The following is an 18,373-nucleotide window of genomic DNA, read 5'->3' as shown; positions in this document are numbered from 1 at the left end:
GACATCGTCAGTGCTGTTCGTGGTGTAACAGCGACGAGGACGCCAATGGCGAAGACGACGCTGCCGCGTGCCGCGCCGACATCATGGAATGAAGATGCGCACTTAGCAGGTGCAGCAATGCCACCGAAGCAGAGCAATGACAACTTCGCGAGCGGCCCGCAGTTGAGCGGCACCCGCCAGGCCAAGATCACCGACGTCCGGAATACTTCGCGTGACGCTCGTCATAGAATCAGCGATAAACTCACGGAATCAAGCGTTTGCGGATGTGTGCGCGACATTACCGCCCGAACGCTTGTTTCTCGTTTCGCACTGTATCATCTGCACGCGCGAGCTCCCGGATAGTTCGAGAAGGGAAGAGGAGTCTAGTTTGTCACGTGATTGCCGCAGCGGCGCGCCGCGGGTTGGTGTGGCCGCCCTGCCGCTGCTGCGTTTTGGCGCCGGCGGCGCGCCGCGCGCGTTTTGCCGCTAGTGTGTACGTGCCATTACAGGGAGCGCTGCAGCTTATCTGAGGAGAGATGTACGATAGGGCGAAAAAAGCTCGCGATCCGAATTGTTTGTTTAGTGAAGTAGATTTTATGAACAGGACACAGGCGGACTATTTTTTCTTATTTGTGACAAATACGGTAATATGAGAGAGCTTTTAATTGCAGGCACTGCTCAGTTTTGTAGTTTACCACCAATAAGCCGAGCAGATAGAATTTGTATTGCGTCTAGTCAATCGAAAGTAAGGTTTAGTGAGAATACAAATAGCGAGCTGAATTCAAGTTTTACACAATGAGTTATTTACAATGTGTTAACTTTGTTGACTTAATTAAAAGATATTGAAAATTACGACATGTGAGACTACCAATACAATATTCGTTGTTAATAACGCATAGTGGATACGTCCTTTCTAGGAAAGCTTATTCGAAATGTGAATAGCGATATATAGGTACGAGGCATCAGGAAATAGGGTAATGTTAAGTTTATAGGCAAATCTAGAAAGGATGACAACTTGGGCGAGAAATTCTCGTAGCTTACGCTTGTTAATATTGAGCTTCATTAACTGTTCAGGCAGCATGCTGAAATATCTTTAAGGTCAGTCTGAAGTATAGACAGTCATCCGTAAAAAAGTCCAACCATTGAAGAAACGTGATACGGAAAGTCTTTTTTTTTCTTTTTTGTAACAGCGGAGCTGTTTATGCCGAGCGTAATCTGTCGTAGACAAGAAATCTGGGCCGATCCTGGCGGTAGTGCAGAAAGGGTCCAAGCGCAATGGCGCATACCCCTGTAAACTAGCGAAGCTGAGCCTGGCTAAGTCTAGCTAAGCCAATCGATAGCCAATCAATAGCTAATCGATAATCGATCAGTAATCAATAAATTCCGGAAAATGCTGGGGATGACTTGGTAGTGCTTAGCCTAGCCCAAAAGTCAGGACTAGCTAGGTGTCCATCAGCTCCGATGTCTCTTTATCATTGCGCCTCCAGTGCAAACTACGCGATTTTTTTTTATTTGTATATATGAGTGTAGGAGAGATTGGTGTCATGTGTGATGCCGGCTACTCCGCCTTGCTTAGTGAAACTACATATCAAACCTACAGCGGCTCAAACAAAACATGAATAATAAAAAATATACCTGAAAGTCAGATCACGCACACGCTCTGTTCAGAGAAAGTTAGTATAAACAAGGAAATGTTAGACAGCCAAGGATGGAAAGTTGCGGTACGCCAGATGTTACGGAACTAAGGGGCGAGTTATGTGAACTAAGGAGCGCCGTGTGTGTCCCTGTGTGTTTTCTTTTGTCCTGTCTTTTAATCGCGCTACCGTAAACCCTCCAAGATGCGTTACCAACATGCCCACATTGCAACCCTCGTGAGTTATAGACACTAGCTGAGACATTATGTCGTATTAATTTCGACCACACTGGGTTCTTTAACGTGCACTTGAAGTATACTCGAGCGTTTCTGCATTTCGCTCCCATCTAAACGCGGCCGCCGCGTCAAGGAATCAAATCCGTGGCCTCGTGCTCAGCCCACTGAACCACCGGAGCGAGTGCTACAATGGATTCACTCGCCAACAAGCGAGCTCTTGGAAAACCGAGAAACGAATCCTGCCATGGCAAACAGAGACCATGGGAAACCTGAAGCCAGGCGTCACTTAAGGACCCGAATGGCCGGCCACCTCGTGTAACACTCTGTTTAGGTCACAAAGCAAGCACGCCGTCCGACGATTTCTCCTCTGTTTCTGAATTCATTTGCAAGTTGCTCGCGGCGTCGGGAACAGATTACGCATCCCCAGCCTCTGCAATTCGTCCCATAACCCCCTTTCACTCGCACACACTGTGTTGTTTGGCTAGCACAAGAATGCACCCACTATTCTCCTGTAGTAAAGAAAATGCGCACAGAAGCTCGTTTGGGCCGCCCTAGAGAACGACACTCATGTTCCACGGTTTCTAGTTTCCATGCTCTGGTTGCATCAGTGTTTTGTGTTTCATTTATTTATTTATTGTCAGGCACTGCATTGTCCCATGCCTCAATAGAGCAGTCTGCCGGCATGCCCCGTTCACTAGCAGCGCCGTGTGCAGGTGGTCGTAGCAAAAACTGTAAGGGTCGTCAGCAAGAGCGTCTCGATAACCCAGCTATTAAATAAAGAGACATCCCATAAGCCATGCTGAGATAAAACATTTATCCGACGTTATGGTAAAAATACACGGCGGCCTGCACTCTATTTCACTTACCTCCAGTTTTGTACAGAACGCGAGTTAGATAGCTTGATGAGAAAAAGAAAGATTTTCTAGCGATTGCTTGTACGGCCTCCCCATTAGGTGTTTGAAGAGAATATCGGACGCGAAATACTCATTATGATTTGCTATTTTGCTGTGTGCAACATATCGGAAACTACCCTCAGGGCTTTATTAAAATAATTATAGTCCGTGCTATAATTGTATTTAGCAAGCTCTAAACGTATTTCTCGGTATGCAACAAATATGATGCCATTTATTAACTTATGTGGCAACGCTCCACAGAAACCACATGCTCACAGAGTATATTCCTATGCGAAGTATAATAGTTGAAATAAATTATGTCATGGTCCATGTATTAGAGGCCACAGTAACTGAAACAGCTTGCAAGCATACTGGAGTGCTTAGTTCTTAGGACTTCACCAACCATTCTACTAAATATTGTTATGGAACGTAATAAAAGCCGTACAAGAAAACTCGGTATGTTTCTTCTTTCTTTTTCTTTTTTTTTTTTTTTTTTAAGGCCGAGAGGGCGTAAAGCTTGTGACGCAAAAAATTATGGGACAGAATAAACGAACCACAAACGGGGACGAGCCTCCTGTGTGGGTCTCTCTCTCTCTCTCCTTTTTTCTCTGCTGCCTTAATTCTTTGTATCACCTTCACAATTCATAGTTCGTACACTGTCTAGGCGTTCCTGTAGGCAGGGAACGCTATCGACTTTGTCTCTCTAGACCACTCACGGCTTCCGTTAATTCTGCACGGCTTCCGTTAATGGCTTGTTAGCATCTTGTCGGTCTGCTTATACGCGTATGTAGTATATCACAATGTGAATACTAGTAGCTTTCTCGACGCATTTACGTGCTAGGACCCACTGATATCCAGGAAAGTATTCGCCGTCAGTATTCATTTTAAGTTTAGGGTTTTTAGGCAGCAGCATCGATTGTAACTGTGGTAGATATTGTTTTTGACTTTTATTCATTCCCTTTTTCTTTCCCCTCTACATTTTTTTTCATCGTTCTTTACCACAGTCAGTGTATACATTCCCGAACCACAAACTATTCGTGCAACATGTATTCTTAGATTCTACGTCATCTCTATTTTGTCTTTATATAACGTGATTGCACTTTCATTGAGGTCCCCGTATTTCATACCGCGGGTAAGTTTTACGTTCATCGCGTCGCTTCTATATACGATTCTCGGCACCCGCAGCTCTCAACTTGATGTCAAGTCAAATGTTTAATGGAGCAAAAGGCGGATATCATTTGATTGCGATGGTGAATAATGCACACGATTCTCACAACTTCGTACAGAACGAGAAAGGCAAGGAACAAAAAAAAAAAAGCTATATACAGGACCTCATTTTCATGGAACATCGTCAAGGACTGATAAAAAATTTCGGCTGCTCGGTCGAACAGGAATGCGTCATCTCGAAAGAAATGCGTATTACAAATAGTAAGTTTGTGTCGTATACTTTAAGGATCAGTAAACTCAATAGATGGTGAATGCGCATTTCTGCACGGCTTCCGATTTTTCTACGTTCGCCAGACTAGTGACTAGGGTATAAAGTGATAACCAGGTAATTCTGATAACGCTCACTGTGACTGGACGTTCGCGAGTTGCCGATATATCGCGTTCTGACTTATACTATAGCAGGCTATCCCTGAGTCAAGTGATGTCTTGTTCCCTCGCTATTTTTCCATCTCTGCCTTTGTTTCATTAATCATTTGCTCTTATATTTATTTTTTGACATTGCTTAGTCACTGGAGTTTGTTTTTGATAACTGGGATAGCCCGCCATTCGGTGGCTTATTTTCCCAAGATCTTATTATTTAACAAACAGCACTAATATGAATTGTTACATATAATGAAGAAAAAGCTAGCTGCCTTTTGTTTAATTTTGTACAAGCGCACAAATATGTGTGTACTCTTCAGGAAACGTTTCTGACTCATTCATTCATTCATTCATTCATTCATTCATTCATTCATTCATTCATTCATTCATTCATTCATTCATTCATTCATTTTGTTCCCTTGCCCTAATGCATTGCCATTTTAATGAAAGCGAGACACAGATTCATTCAACACAAATAAGGTTCCTAATGGCAGGCCCCCGAAATGGCAGGCCCCCGAAATGGCAGGCCCCCGAAATGGCAGGCCCCCGAAATGGCAGGCCCCCGAATGGCAGGCCCCCGAAAACAAATGTCGCGCTTTTGAGAACAAAATGACGTCACTCCTGTTTTTAACGCATATGGCATCACAATATTTTTTCTTCCGCCGGAAGTGTTCCCTCCTCACACAGATGGCGCTAAGCCCCATGAACCGCCGATGAACCGCTATGTTTTGAACGTATCGGCTTTTGTAGAAGCTTCGCTACCAGGTGTATGCTAGGGGTATTTGAGGTATGTATAAATAAATAAATAAATAAATAAATAAATAAATAAATAAATAAATAAATAAATAAATAAATAAATAAATAAATATTCCGTGCATATTTCCTTATGCCATGCACAAACAACCAACAACCATGGTTGTTTCACGTCACTTGAACCAAACTAAAAAAAAAATATGCGGATCCCACGCGAATCCATGTAAGTGAAACTTTCTATGCTGTTTGCTTTGATTGCCGTCAACTATTGTTCCGCTTCTCGCATCTGGTAGAAGTGCTGACCACGCTGCTCGTCTCCCATGGCCGCCACGCGTTGTTGTTCCGCTTGTCGCCTCTGCTCTCACGACGCTCGTCGTCTTTCAAAGCCGCCATGCGTCGTTGCCTTGCCTCACGTCTTCGAGCCAGCATATACATTCTCGGTCTGCACCGCGTTTCGCTGCGCAGCGAAGACGCGCGACGCTTCTTTTGGGCGTGGGTGTCCTCGACGCTCAGTGCACGCTTTCGAGCCATTTTTCTGGTGCGTTTACGTGCTCCTTTTGCACATGTGACCAGCACGCTGTTGAGACGCCAGCTCCAAGCGCTCTCTTCAGGCTATGGACGATTGTAACGTTCACACTATCGCAGCCCAGCACACGACCTCCACAGCCCAGCACCTGCATCTTTGTCGCATAGCAAGCACAGCACGTGCCGTACACACAAATGGTGCAACGCTGCTGCGGCGGCGCCGGCGGGGATGCGCGGAGGCGAGCGCCATCTGGTAATGTTGCAAGAAACCCAGCGGTGCGCGCGAGCAGCAGCAGCAGCAGCGCCCGAAAAGCCGGGAGAAGAGGCAAAGAAAGCTTCGCTTTAAAATGAGTGATGCACCTTGGGAGAAACAGACCAACGGTATATGCATTGTTCGTAGTCGCATTGAGTTACTCGGGCAATTTTTTTTTGATGTGCGATCAGTTAGCTAATTAGTTGCGTTTATAGTTATGTGAAATGTTAAATATTAGTTTAGGGCATAAGTCGTATTTGAAAAGTTCTACACCGTGCTCAGAAACCCCCAATGCAGTTACCATGACATTATCTTTTACGTGTTTAATTTTCTTGCGCTTTGAAGAAAGCCCATGAAATGTGAAAAAAAGTGACGTCAGTACTCTCTTGCGCGTCTGAATGGCAGCGTTCTCAATCGTCTTTCGAAAGAACAAAGTCCCCCCCCCACAATATATATATATATATATATATATATATATATATATATATAAGGGATATAAGCGTGTGATGTACTGTGATAGTGTAAACATTACAATCGTCCATAGCCTGAAGAGAGCGCTTGGAGCTAGCGTCTCAACAGCGTGCTGGTCACATATGCAGAAGGAGCACGGCGTTCAGCATCCACCCCACCAAGATAGCACAAGGCCTACGCCAACACCACCTAGATAGCACAAGGCCTACGCACTCCAATCCATGACGTCATGCTACCTGGCCCGACTGCCATAGAATCTAATGGGGATGCTCCCGCGTAAGCAACAGTGATTTTGACGCCACCGCTTTCGTCACGCCAGCCTTGGCAATGGAAATTTCGGGCCACGTAGCATGACGTCATAGATCGGAGTGCGTAGGCCTGTGCTATCTAGGTGGTGTTGCCTACGCACTCCGATCCATAACGTCGTGCTACCTGGCCCGAAATTTCCATTGCCAAGGCTGGCGTGACGAAAGCGGTGGCGTCAAAATCACTGTTGCTTACGCGGGAGCATCTCCATTAGATTCTATGGCAGTCGGGCCAGGTAGCATGACGTCATAGATCGGAGTGCGTAGGCCTGTGCTATCTAGGTGGTGTTGCCTACGCACTCCGATCCATAACGTCGTGCTACCTGGCCCGAAATTTCCATTGCCAAGGCTGGCGTGACGAAAGCGGTGGCGTCAAAATCACTGTTGCTTACGCGGGAGCATCCCTATTAAATTCTATGGCAGTCGGGCCAGGTAGCATGACGTCATGGATTGGAGTGCGTAGGCCTGTGCTATCTAGGTGGTGTTGCCTACGCACTCCGATCCATAACGTCGTGCTACCTGGCCCGAAATTTCCATTGCCAAGGCTGGCGTGACGAAAGCGGTGGCGTCAAAATCACTGTTGCTTACGCGGGAGCATCCCCATTAGATTCTATGGCAGTCGGGCCAGGTAGCATGACGTCATGGATTGGAGTGCGTAGGCCTGTGCTATCTAGGTGGTGTTGCCTACGCACTCCGATCCATAACGTCGTGCTACCTGGCCCGAAATTTCCATTGCCAAGGCTGGCGTGACGAAAGCGGTGGCGTCAAAATCACTGTTGCTTACGCGGGAGTATCCCCATTAGATTCTATGGCAGTCGGGCCAGGTAGCATGACGTCATGATCGGAGTGCGTAGGCCTTGTGCTATCTAGGTGGTGTTGGCGTAGGCCTTGTGCTATCTTGGTGGTGTTTCCAGCATACGTAGGTACTATCGTTGTGAAGATCGAAAACCGCCACGGCCCTAAATGAGAAGCGATAGGCCGGCGCAAGCACACTGGTCGGCTTTCAACGAACATGCATGCAGGCTTCGGTTCTTTTGAAACACGATTGAGAGCGCTGCCATCCAGACGCGCACGAGCACAGTGACTTTTATATAGCGAGGATCTCGAATCTGGCAGCCTTGATGCCATTAGGTAGCATACGATGGTTCATTAGCCCAGTGCGAGACCTACGTTCACGTGTTACGTGACGCCATCGGGGGAAAAAAAGGGTGTTCCAAATCCGCCCGCCAAGGCTCTGGGTGACGCTGGCTAACACTCCCAGGGCTAGATCTAGTACACACAAATACCCAAGTTAGTGAATGGATTAATGGCCGTCGCTATAGCACAATTGGTAGTGCATCGCACGAGTGCAAAGCTTGCGGGTTCGGTCCCCACCGACGACAATTTATATTTTCATCTGCTTTCACTTACCTTTTCATTATTGCCCACAGTTCTTCCACCACAACTAATTACCCATATGTTTGCCTGGGCTTTATTTCCTGTTGGCTTTATATGCTCGTGTTTATATATATTGCGGGCTTTCTTCAGAGCTAGGAAAAAGAACGAATCACGTAAAAGATAACGACATGAAAACGACTTTAATGGGTGTTTGTGACGACTTATGTGCTAAAAGTACGACTTATGTGCTAAAAGGAATATTTAGGCTTTTGCATTAGTAACCATAACTAATTAGCTAAGTAATCCCACTTTAAAAAATACTGAGTAACTCAAGATTACTACGAACCATATGTTGTTGATCTCACTAGTCTAAGGTGTACCACTCTATCTTTAAACATTGATTCAAGTTGCGTGAAACGCGGTAACTTTTCTGTAGCCACGTCTTGACTTGAACGCACTTCTTCATTTATTAAAACCCAATTATGCGTCTCTCAAATGGCAGGTCCATAATGCGGGAGCATCGGTGTGTCTTGTGCAATCAGATTCCGAAGCTGAAACGTGCATCGCTTTGGTAGCTTTTCCTGCGTCGCCGTACCGCGGCTGTTAACTACAGTCCATGTTCCGAAACAATTCTGCGTTTTTGGACAGCGAAGCAAGGCATTTCATATTGATGAGATAGGGTCACGCGGAAGGCACGTATAAGCTCTCGGTTCTTCACACTGCGATAATAAAAACAATGAAATGAAAAAGTGCATAGCCCCATGACTAAGTCTAAGCTATTTAGAACGTGAAAAAAAAAAAGAAGTGTACACTATACCTCATATGTCACTGTGTGCCGACTCAAACAGCGCCTGTGGTTACAGTGACCAGGCTCTAGCATTGGGACGCTGCAACCTTCAGACTGCTGCACCAAATGGGCGGTCTTCGAGCATCCCGTGAGATTTATTTTTGCGTATGATCGACACAACAGCTTATTTTTGGTTGGTTTCCACAACGTTCCGAGTCACTCACTAAGGTTTTTAACATCTACCATTCGGTTAAGACTCTCGGTCCACTGCATTCAAAAGAACAGCACAAATGTTAGGGCCGTATTCACAAACGGAATTTACCCTTAACTTATGACTTAAGTAGCCGGTCGATGCTTAACGCGTTTCATAGACAAATCTTGTACTTAAGGTAAACTTTAATCGACACTTGAGTGACGGAAAGTAATTAAAGTACAGCCATTGGCAACCCTAAGTGCGACGTTCGCTACTCTCGCCTAGCCAGCAAGACGGCCTACTGCTAGGGCAGCCTTGCCGACTTTGCCGATTTCGCCGGACGTGCCCGCGATGTTACGGAGGATGAGGCATACCGATACGCGTCGCCATTACGGCCACGGCTTAAGGATCGACAGAATCCCATGGAAGTGTACAACGACGCGGAATTCTTGTGGCGGTACCGCTTTTCCAAGCAAGCGGTGGTGGTGGTGGTGGTGGTGGATTGTAGCAACAGGCGGGTTTAGCCTGGCGATCAAGGCCGGCAATTGCTCCGCCTGAGCGTCTCTTACAATATCGCTGAATGGTTTCACCATATGTCCATCAAACCAGTCTCTCTTAAGAATTCCATAAGGAGACGTGAAGTTTCTGTGCGGGCTATAACTGATCCCTCGGGAAATACAAGGTGTTGCAGGCACGCATGCGGAAGGTCCTTTTTTTGTAGATTCTCCAGGAGAGCGTCCCTTTCAACTTGGAATTGTTGGCATGACCACAGAAAGTGTTCAATATCTCCTGTCTCGTCACATGCCGTACAGTTCGGAGAATTGATTCGTCCCGTCTTAAATAACCAGGCCGGTGTACTAGCAGATACTGTCCTGATTCGATATAAAAGTGATGCTTCCTCTCGATGAAATCTCTTGGTTACGCAGGGCATATGTGGTGGAACCCAAAGCGACCCAAAGTGATTTCGAATGTCCGATTTTTTTACTTGATTACTCTTTGGAGCCTTGATTTTGGGAGGATGATAGAGCGCTGCGTATGCAAGCGCATCAGCTTTCTCGTTGCCAGTAATACCAATGTGGGAGGGAATCCACTGAAACTTTACCGTGAAGCCTTTGTTCTTGAGTTCTTTCACAAGGGCTAGTGATTTGCGTGGGAACTTGGTGGATGGCAGACCGCGGTATAGTTGTTGTAACGCGGCCTTTGAGTCCGTAAGCACAACCACCTTCTGCGAAGGCAGAGACTTTAGTTTGCGCAGCGCAGAAGCAATTGCTACGCCTTCTACAACTGTCGACGAGGCCATACAATCTAGACGGCCAGACCATGTATATCTCAGAGAGGGAATACAGAATGCAGCTGCACAGCGGTCTTCGTCTACTTTGACAGAGCCATCTGTGTATACTTGTAGGTGGTTCGGGTAAGTCGTGTGCAAATGTTGTAGGACTAATGACTTGGCTTCTGCAGATGGAATACAGCTCTTTGACTGCAATCGTGGTATACTTAAGTCGCATGTGATGTCCTCGAATGTCCAGGGCGGTTCTATCTTTTCCCTCTGTCTCGAGCAGCGCAATCCTAAGACGCGAAGTGTGTTCAGTGCTGCATAAAAATGTGACCGTGGCCTGTTACTTATACGTCTTAACAGGGCTTTCCCGGGCGTAGACTCACTCAATCGTAGTAAGTGGATCATGAGACTCTGGGAAGCCTGAAGTCGCAGAGGGCGTGACTCAGCTTCGTAGAGCACTTTCTTGTTCGACGCTGGCTGAGGGACTCCAAGGCAAAGTCGAATACCTTTTCTGTGGATGGCTTCTAAGCGCTCGTATTGGCTATCTGAGGGTGACATCAGGGGTAGCTGGTACAGGATCCGACTGGTAACCAACGCTGTATGTAGCCGTAGCATCGATGTCGGGTGGTTGCCCCAGCGTATGCCAGCGACTCGCTTGAGCACATGTAGCCTCTGTGACGATGACGCCACAACGTGGTCAACAGCGCGGCGCCAGATTAGCCTGTGGTCCAAGGTAACGCCAAGAAATCGGACGTTGGTGACTTGTCGAATGTGGTATCCGTCCATATTCAGCTTCAAGCGTGTAGATTTTCTTTTAACTCCAGGAAATAGTATGAATGATGATTTCTCTGCTGATAGTGATAGTCCAAGCGTTGCCAAGTGGCCTTGAATGGCATTTACTGCTCCCTGGGCTATTCGTGCGAGGCGCCGATGCTGGTAGCCGGAGACCCATATGCAGATGTCATCGGCATATATAGATATCTTCACTGGTGTTCGATGGTTTAGTACTCTTGGGAGGCTAGCCATGGCGATGTTAAACAATAAGGGAGATAAAACACTTCCCTGTGGCACGCCGCGAAATATACCTATTTCATCGCTAGAAGTGTTACCAAGACGGACTCTGATACGGCGATCATTGAGAAACGTATGTATGAAGTGCAAGAGATGACCCGTGACGCCTATAACTTTTAACTGGCTGATGATGGCTGTTGGAGACACGTAGTCGTAAGCCTTGGAAATATCCATAAAAACAGCAAGTGTCGACAGGCCATCCGCACTGTAATGTTCTATGTGGCTTAGCAGGTCTAGCACATTGTCTTGAGCACTTAGACGCTGGCGAAACCCAGTCATGCACGGCGGTAGTTTTCGACCCTGCTCGACAGACCAAGTGAGTCTTGTGCACACCATCTTCTCCATTAGCTTCGCTGCACAGGAGGTCAGCGATACCGGTCTGTATGAGTCCAGAGCTGCAGGATTCTTTCCAGGCTTCAGAACCGGTACCACCCATGCTACCTTCCATAAATGTGGGATATCCCCTCTAGCCCACACTTTGTTAAAAAATGCCAGCAAGTCACGTCGTTGCTCAATAGGTAGGTTCGTCAGCATCTGATTACTTATGCGGTCAGGTCCCACTGCACAGCGACGTCGGAGGCTGCTCATAGCTAGCTCCATCTCTCTCAGTGTAAAAGGAGCATCCATCGGAGACGACGATAGCGGCGGAGGCGGGTTGGTTGTGCCGGCTGACCTTCCAGAAGAGTATACTTGGGCAAAGGCATTCGCAAGACAATCGAGCGTCTTGCCTAACTTCAATGCTAGGGCTTCAAATGGCTTGTTTGGTCGAAAGTTTCCAGCAAGGTTATTAACGACCCACCATATCCTTGGAACTGGCGTGAAGACTGATAGGCTTGCACAAAATGCTGCCCATTGATCTCTTCTTAGTTTCTTCGTGTAACGTCGAATCACCGCGTTAATTCTGTTGTATACTGTCTTCATTGGTGGGTCGCCCTTCGTCCTCATCAGCCTCCGTTCCGCTCTTCTACGAGCAGCGCATAGATTTTTAAGCTTTAGATCCGGAGCGGGAAAGTGGTCGGGTAGCTTCAGCTCAGCGGTAGCTAATTTTTTGCTACGTAGCATGTCGGCGAACAGGTCTCCAGATGATTCACTTAGGCCGTCCCTGTATGTATCCCAATGCGTCACAGGACAGGATTTTCGGCCGTTGGTTCTATATCCAGCAATGTTGACGAAGACAGGAAAATGGTCACTACCCATTCTATCTTTACTCGTCGTTGACGATGCGAGGATGTCTGCTGAGTATAATGTCAAGTCAATGACACTGTAAGAGGCCGGTGGTCGAAAAAAACGTTGGTTGTTTGTCATTCGCCACGCAGAGTCCCTCAGTGTCTAAGGCACTCACAATTTGCTTCCCACGTGCATCAGTCACCTTGTCGCCCCAAAGAGTATGGTGTGCGTTAAAGTCCCCACATATGATCCTCGGAGCCGGGCAGCGGCTGCAGAGGTCTCTTATGATCTCTCCCATCGAGACCTTCTGGCGAGAGCTCACATACACGGATGCCACGCTGAGGCTTCGGTTTCCCAGCCGCACTTGTACAGCAGTGACCTCCAAAGCACTGCTGCAAAGGTCTTGAACTGGGAGAACGTAATGTGGTATTTCACGTCTCACATATAGCGTGGCGCTTCCATTCGGAAATGTCGGAATACTTTGGTTTCCATGTGCGACGTAACCAGCAATTGATCTGGAACTTGGAAGACCAGCCTCGGACAGGGCCAATATTGGCACAGGCATGTTGCGTAAGAAAAGCGACAGTTCAGGTAAATGGCACGCAAGACCCGCACAGTTCCATTGCATAATAAGTGGCACCTTTGGGCGAGACGGTGAACATTGTGTCCTGACCACATCCATATTGTTTGGTGCTTTAAGAAGAGGCAGAGCTTAGAATCACTGACTCGAGAGCCAGGACTACTTCGAGCATGTCCTCCATCGAGCTCGCTGGCATCTTCTCTATGTGTGATCGCAGGGCCTTGAAGAGAGCACGTAACACCTGTTGGCAGTCCTCCTGTGGTGTTTTTTCAACGCAACGCGATTGGGGTCGCTGCAGTGTAGACACATAGCTTCGCTGTTCCGGTTGTTCAGCAGTCTTCTCTTCTATGGGGTCTCTATTCACTGATTTGACTGCTTTAGCCGGTCCGCTGCGCAATGGCACCACTGTGTTCTGGGTTCCTGAAGGAGGCTTCAGGCTTGGGAAATCAGTTTCACTCCATTTGATGTCATCTGACTCTCTGCGACTCTCCGTATTTTTCTTCGTCTTATTCTTCTCATCCTTTGCTGTTGGCCCCAAGACAAACGTTTTCTTTCGCTTTATTGCCGCTGCCCGCGTAGGACACTTGCTATAACTAGCTGGATGACCACCACTACAGTTTGCACAAAGAACGTTCTCCCTGCACGTGCAAGCGGTGACTACCTACGGCTGTTGGAAATGCTGCCACTGGTCCCAAAAGACAACGAACGCGGTCACCCCGTGCCGCCGCTGCTCCAGCTTCTGATCGCGCTGCGATTCTACGGCGCCGGAACCTTTCAGGTTGTCACCGGGGACCTCGTTAATGTTTAATTAATTAATAATTAAATAATTCGCCTTGGCGCTCGTTAGCCACATCTGGCCCTTGCGCCAACAAACCACATTAATCAATCAATCAATGTTTAATTAATTCCATTAATTTAATTAAGGCGTGAAACGAGCTCCAGGAGCACGGCGCGTTCTTCTTCGGAAAAGTTTGTTTTCTATTTTTCCATCGTCTGCGCGGGTTGACAACACAACACACACTCCACGCACAAACACCGCACGTTTTCAGAAAAAAAAAAAAAAAAAAAAAACACCGCACATCCACGAAGTGCATGATGATGAGTGGGCGAAGCACCGGGGGATCATTCGGGCAAAACGCAGGAAGCCTTCTCCGGAACCGGAAGTGGAGCCGGAACCGGAAGCCGGAGCTTGGCGTATATATATATATATATATATATATATATATATATATATACACTGTACATGTGTGCAGCACACATGTACATGCTCTGGTATACACAGTATACATGCAAACCAGAGCTACGGACTACGGACAACGGACAACTACGAGGGAGGACACGGCTCGTCGGCCTGAAGGTGCTTCGCCCCTAAAAGTCGGGACAAGGACACAAACTGCAGTGGCTGCGAGAACCAATGTGAACTTGTAGCCAGACGAGTTTGAGTAAAGCGCTAAAACCAAATAGTTCTTTGCATTTTACTGAGCAGAATGCGCGTGCAAGCACTGCAACATTTATATTTGCAGTAATCTGCTGCAAAAAAAAAAAAAAAAAATTTTGTTTACGATTGAACCAATCGTACACGTTAATTATTTACGTACCCTCGACACCAGATGACATACTTGACTCGAAAAGTGTTACTTTCGAAAGTGATACTCAAGTGTCGTTTTTGAAGTGCTCTCCTAAAACTTTCCTCACCCTTGTACTTTTCCCGCACTTAATGACGCCTATACTTAAGTTCCGTTTGCGAATACGGGCATTAGCGTTTTAGTAAATCTTCCTAATGTCCCGATGGAAATAATGTACGGTAGTAGCAATAACACACTCCTTGGGTGCTAGCAACTAAACAAAACTCTATACATTTCAACAGCTAGTGCAACATGAACAATCAAATAATTCTGGGGTTTTACTTGCCAAAACTACGATTCGATTATGAGGCACGCCGTTGATGGGGACACTCGGGAATAATTTTGACAACCAGGGGATCTTTAACCTGCCCCCAATGCGCGGCATACGGGCGTTATTGCATTTCGCCTCCCATCGAAATGAGGCCGCCGCTGCCAGGATTTGCCGCTAAGCCATCGCGGCGGGCCAACAGGAACAAAACGGAGAGCGAATTTAAGAGGATTACTGTTTGCTGACCATACTGTTTTTTATGTCGCTTGGTCTGTTCCTGCTTCTGCGACACAAATACATTTCAAAGCTCTGGTAAGCTGCTCTGCTATGATTCCTTGACTAGCCTGCACGAGTGGCTTATACCATTTGTTGCCGACGGAACCACTGTTATCTTAAGACGGCACATGAGCGCTTGTACTTCCAAAGCAATGTAAAAGGCCAGTAAGTGGGAACGTTTGTTTTGCAGATCAGTGACTAGCTACCTAGCAGGAAAGATGACTGCCAATTACCGGGCGCACTGGGGGAAAATGGGCGAAGAAAAATGCACGGGTACACCATCAATATCAAGCAAGATTAAGCGATTTATGTGGTGGAAACAAATTGGAGACAACTTAGCCACTAGTAATCTCTTTCGTTAAGAGAGACCGTAATAATTCGGTCATTCCTTTAACCGGCGAGAGAATATCTGCGCGTGTCCAAAAACATGGCAACCAGCTAAATGTAACGTGAGCTTGTGTCTGTGTTGGGTCGTTGCGGGCCAAGCGTCGGTTACATTTTTTTTTAAATATAACGGCTTTCTAGCGCCCCAGTGCAGATCCTTCTCCCGCAATCATTCTCGCGAAAAAAAAAATTTCGTCACGCGAGACGCTTCCCAATTTTACTAATATTCGAAAAACATGCGGTAAAGAAATTTTTCTTTAAAATTGATTTTTGTGTTTAACGCCATACAATCTTGCCTGCACCAACTGTAAAGATTCCAATGTAATATGTAATATACTCTTTGGTAAAAATCTTTGGCTCAGATAATGTACATATCTTCTTGACAAGCACGAGAACCACGCCCAAATGTACGTTAATTGTATACTTCATGCCTCAATTTCAGCACTGATGTTGCACAAATAGCTTTGCGCACAAATAAAAAAACTTAACAATATGATACAAACTGTATTCAAAATATATGTTTATTTTTGCTCAACTTCGGACGCTAGGACATTTTACATTAAGTTCCAGGCGAGATATGAATTTGGGAAGCTGACCACTGGCGCCGCGCGCGCTCTACATCGTTCCGTACCGCCACTTCCCCGCACAACATACTTTATTCTTGCTGAAGGGTAGAGTTCCATGGCAATCCAGGGAAATAAATGTAATAGCAAAACTGAAATCACTTTGGCTACGACAGATTGTGGAGCCAGAAAAGCACATTTTTGTCAAAATTTGGGAAAATTAGGAACCGTTCAGTGGCGAAGTTTACTTAACATTTCAAATCTTTATAGTTCGTACAAACGAGACCGTGCGCTGCTGGACAGAAAAATTACATTTTTTTTTGTTAGTAAGCTTTCTTGCGACACCATGTGTTACGTCCAATAGCAAAGATTGAAAGGGTCGCAGGTGAGGAGAACACACTTTTCGCCAAAAATACCCTCGCAGCGGAGGCTGCGTTAAGCACTTTGAAACCCAAATTTTTAAAATATTATTTTATATGGTCGAACGACATGTGTCTGGAACATTTGGCGTAGAATGACATCCTCTTGCGCTTGAGTGGGCACAACCGGGTTTATAATTGAAACGAAACCAAACCCACGTTGAAGAACGAGAAATTGATATTAGCTTGGCGTGTCTGCGGCACGTTCATTCCGCGTATAGTGAGTTGATTCACATTTTTTTTTTCTATAAATATACTGTACAACGGTACTGAACGCCCACGGTGCCCACCTGAGCCTCAGGTCACCTGCAATTGGAAGGCTAGCTTAAAAGCACGACAGGACCGGGGAGAGGCCAATTTTGCAGGTAATGGAGCCTTCCTGTGGATATTCGTCAGTCGTACTTGTGCGAAGGAATCCATGTCCGTAGTCGCGCATGCGCTCCGCGACATCATAACCACCTAAACAACTGATGATGATGATGATGATGATACTGATGATGATGATGATGATGATGATGATGATGATGATGATGATGATGATGATGATGATGATGATTCGAAGTAGCGATGCCAGTGGTGTAATCGTTCTGCGCGGCGACAGTGCTGACAGAGAGCACTCGCCAAAGCACGAACGTCGGTCGTCTATAACCGCGTAAAATGTTCTTGATCCTGTTATAACCTGCGGCGTAACCTTTTATAGGCATATTGCACCGTGCTTACTTGAACTATAAGTTTGAACTTCAAATGACTGTGATACACTTTTCTTTTTATCTCGTATCTTGCCACCTGTCATTACTTGCTGCGCCAATTGCGTGTGTCGAGAATGTGCCACTTCGAACTTTCTGCGAACTATGCGTAATATGTTCAGACTTTCAACATTTTATTTTAATACTGTTGTAGGCTTATGCCTCAGGAGCAAGTGTTTGTTTGTTTGCACCGGCCTATTTTTCATATGTATTGTTTGCCTTAGCTATAAGACGTAGCCCCAATGCCAACATCTCCTACAAACACATTTTAATACCGCATTTCGATTGGGGCCAAATACGAAAACACCCGTGTACTTAGATTTAGGTGCACGTTAAAGAACCCCAGGTGGTCGAAATTTCCGGAGTCCCCCACTACGGCGTGCCTCAGAATCAGATCATGGTTCTGGCACGTAAAACCCCAGAATATAATTTTTAAACATTTGTAGTGATGAAGAAGAACAGGGAGCCAGCAGTAGTGGGGCGCTCTCATAGATGTAGGGCGTGGGCGCAGATCACGAGCTTTTGGCGCCGAGACCGTTGCTCTCTGGCGACTGTACTGGTTTTTCGCCTGTCGCTTGCCGTCAGTAAATCTCCTTATCAAAGTGGTGGAGGCGCTGGGTACCCTCTTCAAACCTGGAACTCCGAAGCCGGACGTTGCCCACCACTGCTCCGACAATGCCTGATGACGCCACCCAGCAAGACGCGGCCCAAGCTCCATCGGTCATCCTGTCAAGCGCGCTGCGTCAGCGCGATCCCGCTTTCTTTAGCGGCACCGATGACCATGACGTAGAAGATTGGCTAACGTCGTTTGAAAGGGTGAGCGCGCACAACAAGTGGGACGACGCTACAAAACTACGCAGCGTCCTGTTCTACCTAACACACGTCGCAAACCTCTGGTTTCGTAACCATGAGTCAGACTTCGCCAATTGGACGGCTTTCAAGACGAGCTTCACGGAAGTGTTCGGTCGCCCCGCAGTGCGCAAGCTTCGCGCTGAACAGCGT

The sequence above is a fragment of the Dermacentor silvarum genome, chromosome 1 (assembly GCF_013339745.2).
Source record: "Dermacentor silvarum isolate Dsil-2018 chromosome 1, BIME_Dsil_1.4, whole genome shotgun sequence".
Taxonomy (NCBI): Eukaryota; Metazoa; Arthropoda; class Arachnida; order Ixodida; family Ixodidae; genus Dermacentor; species Dermacentor silvarum.
This window is presented reverse-complemented; position numbering follows the sequence as displayed.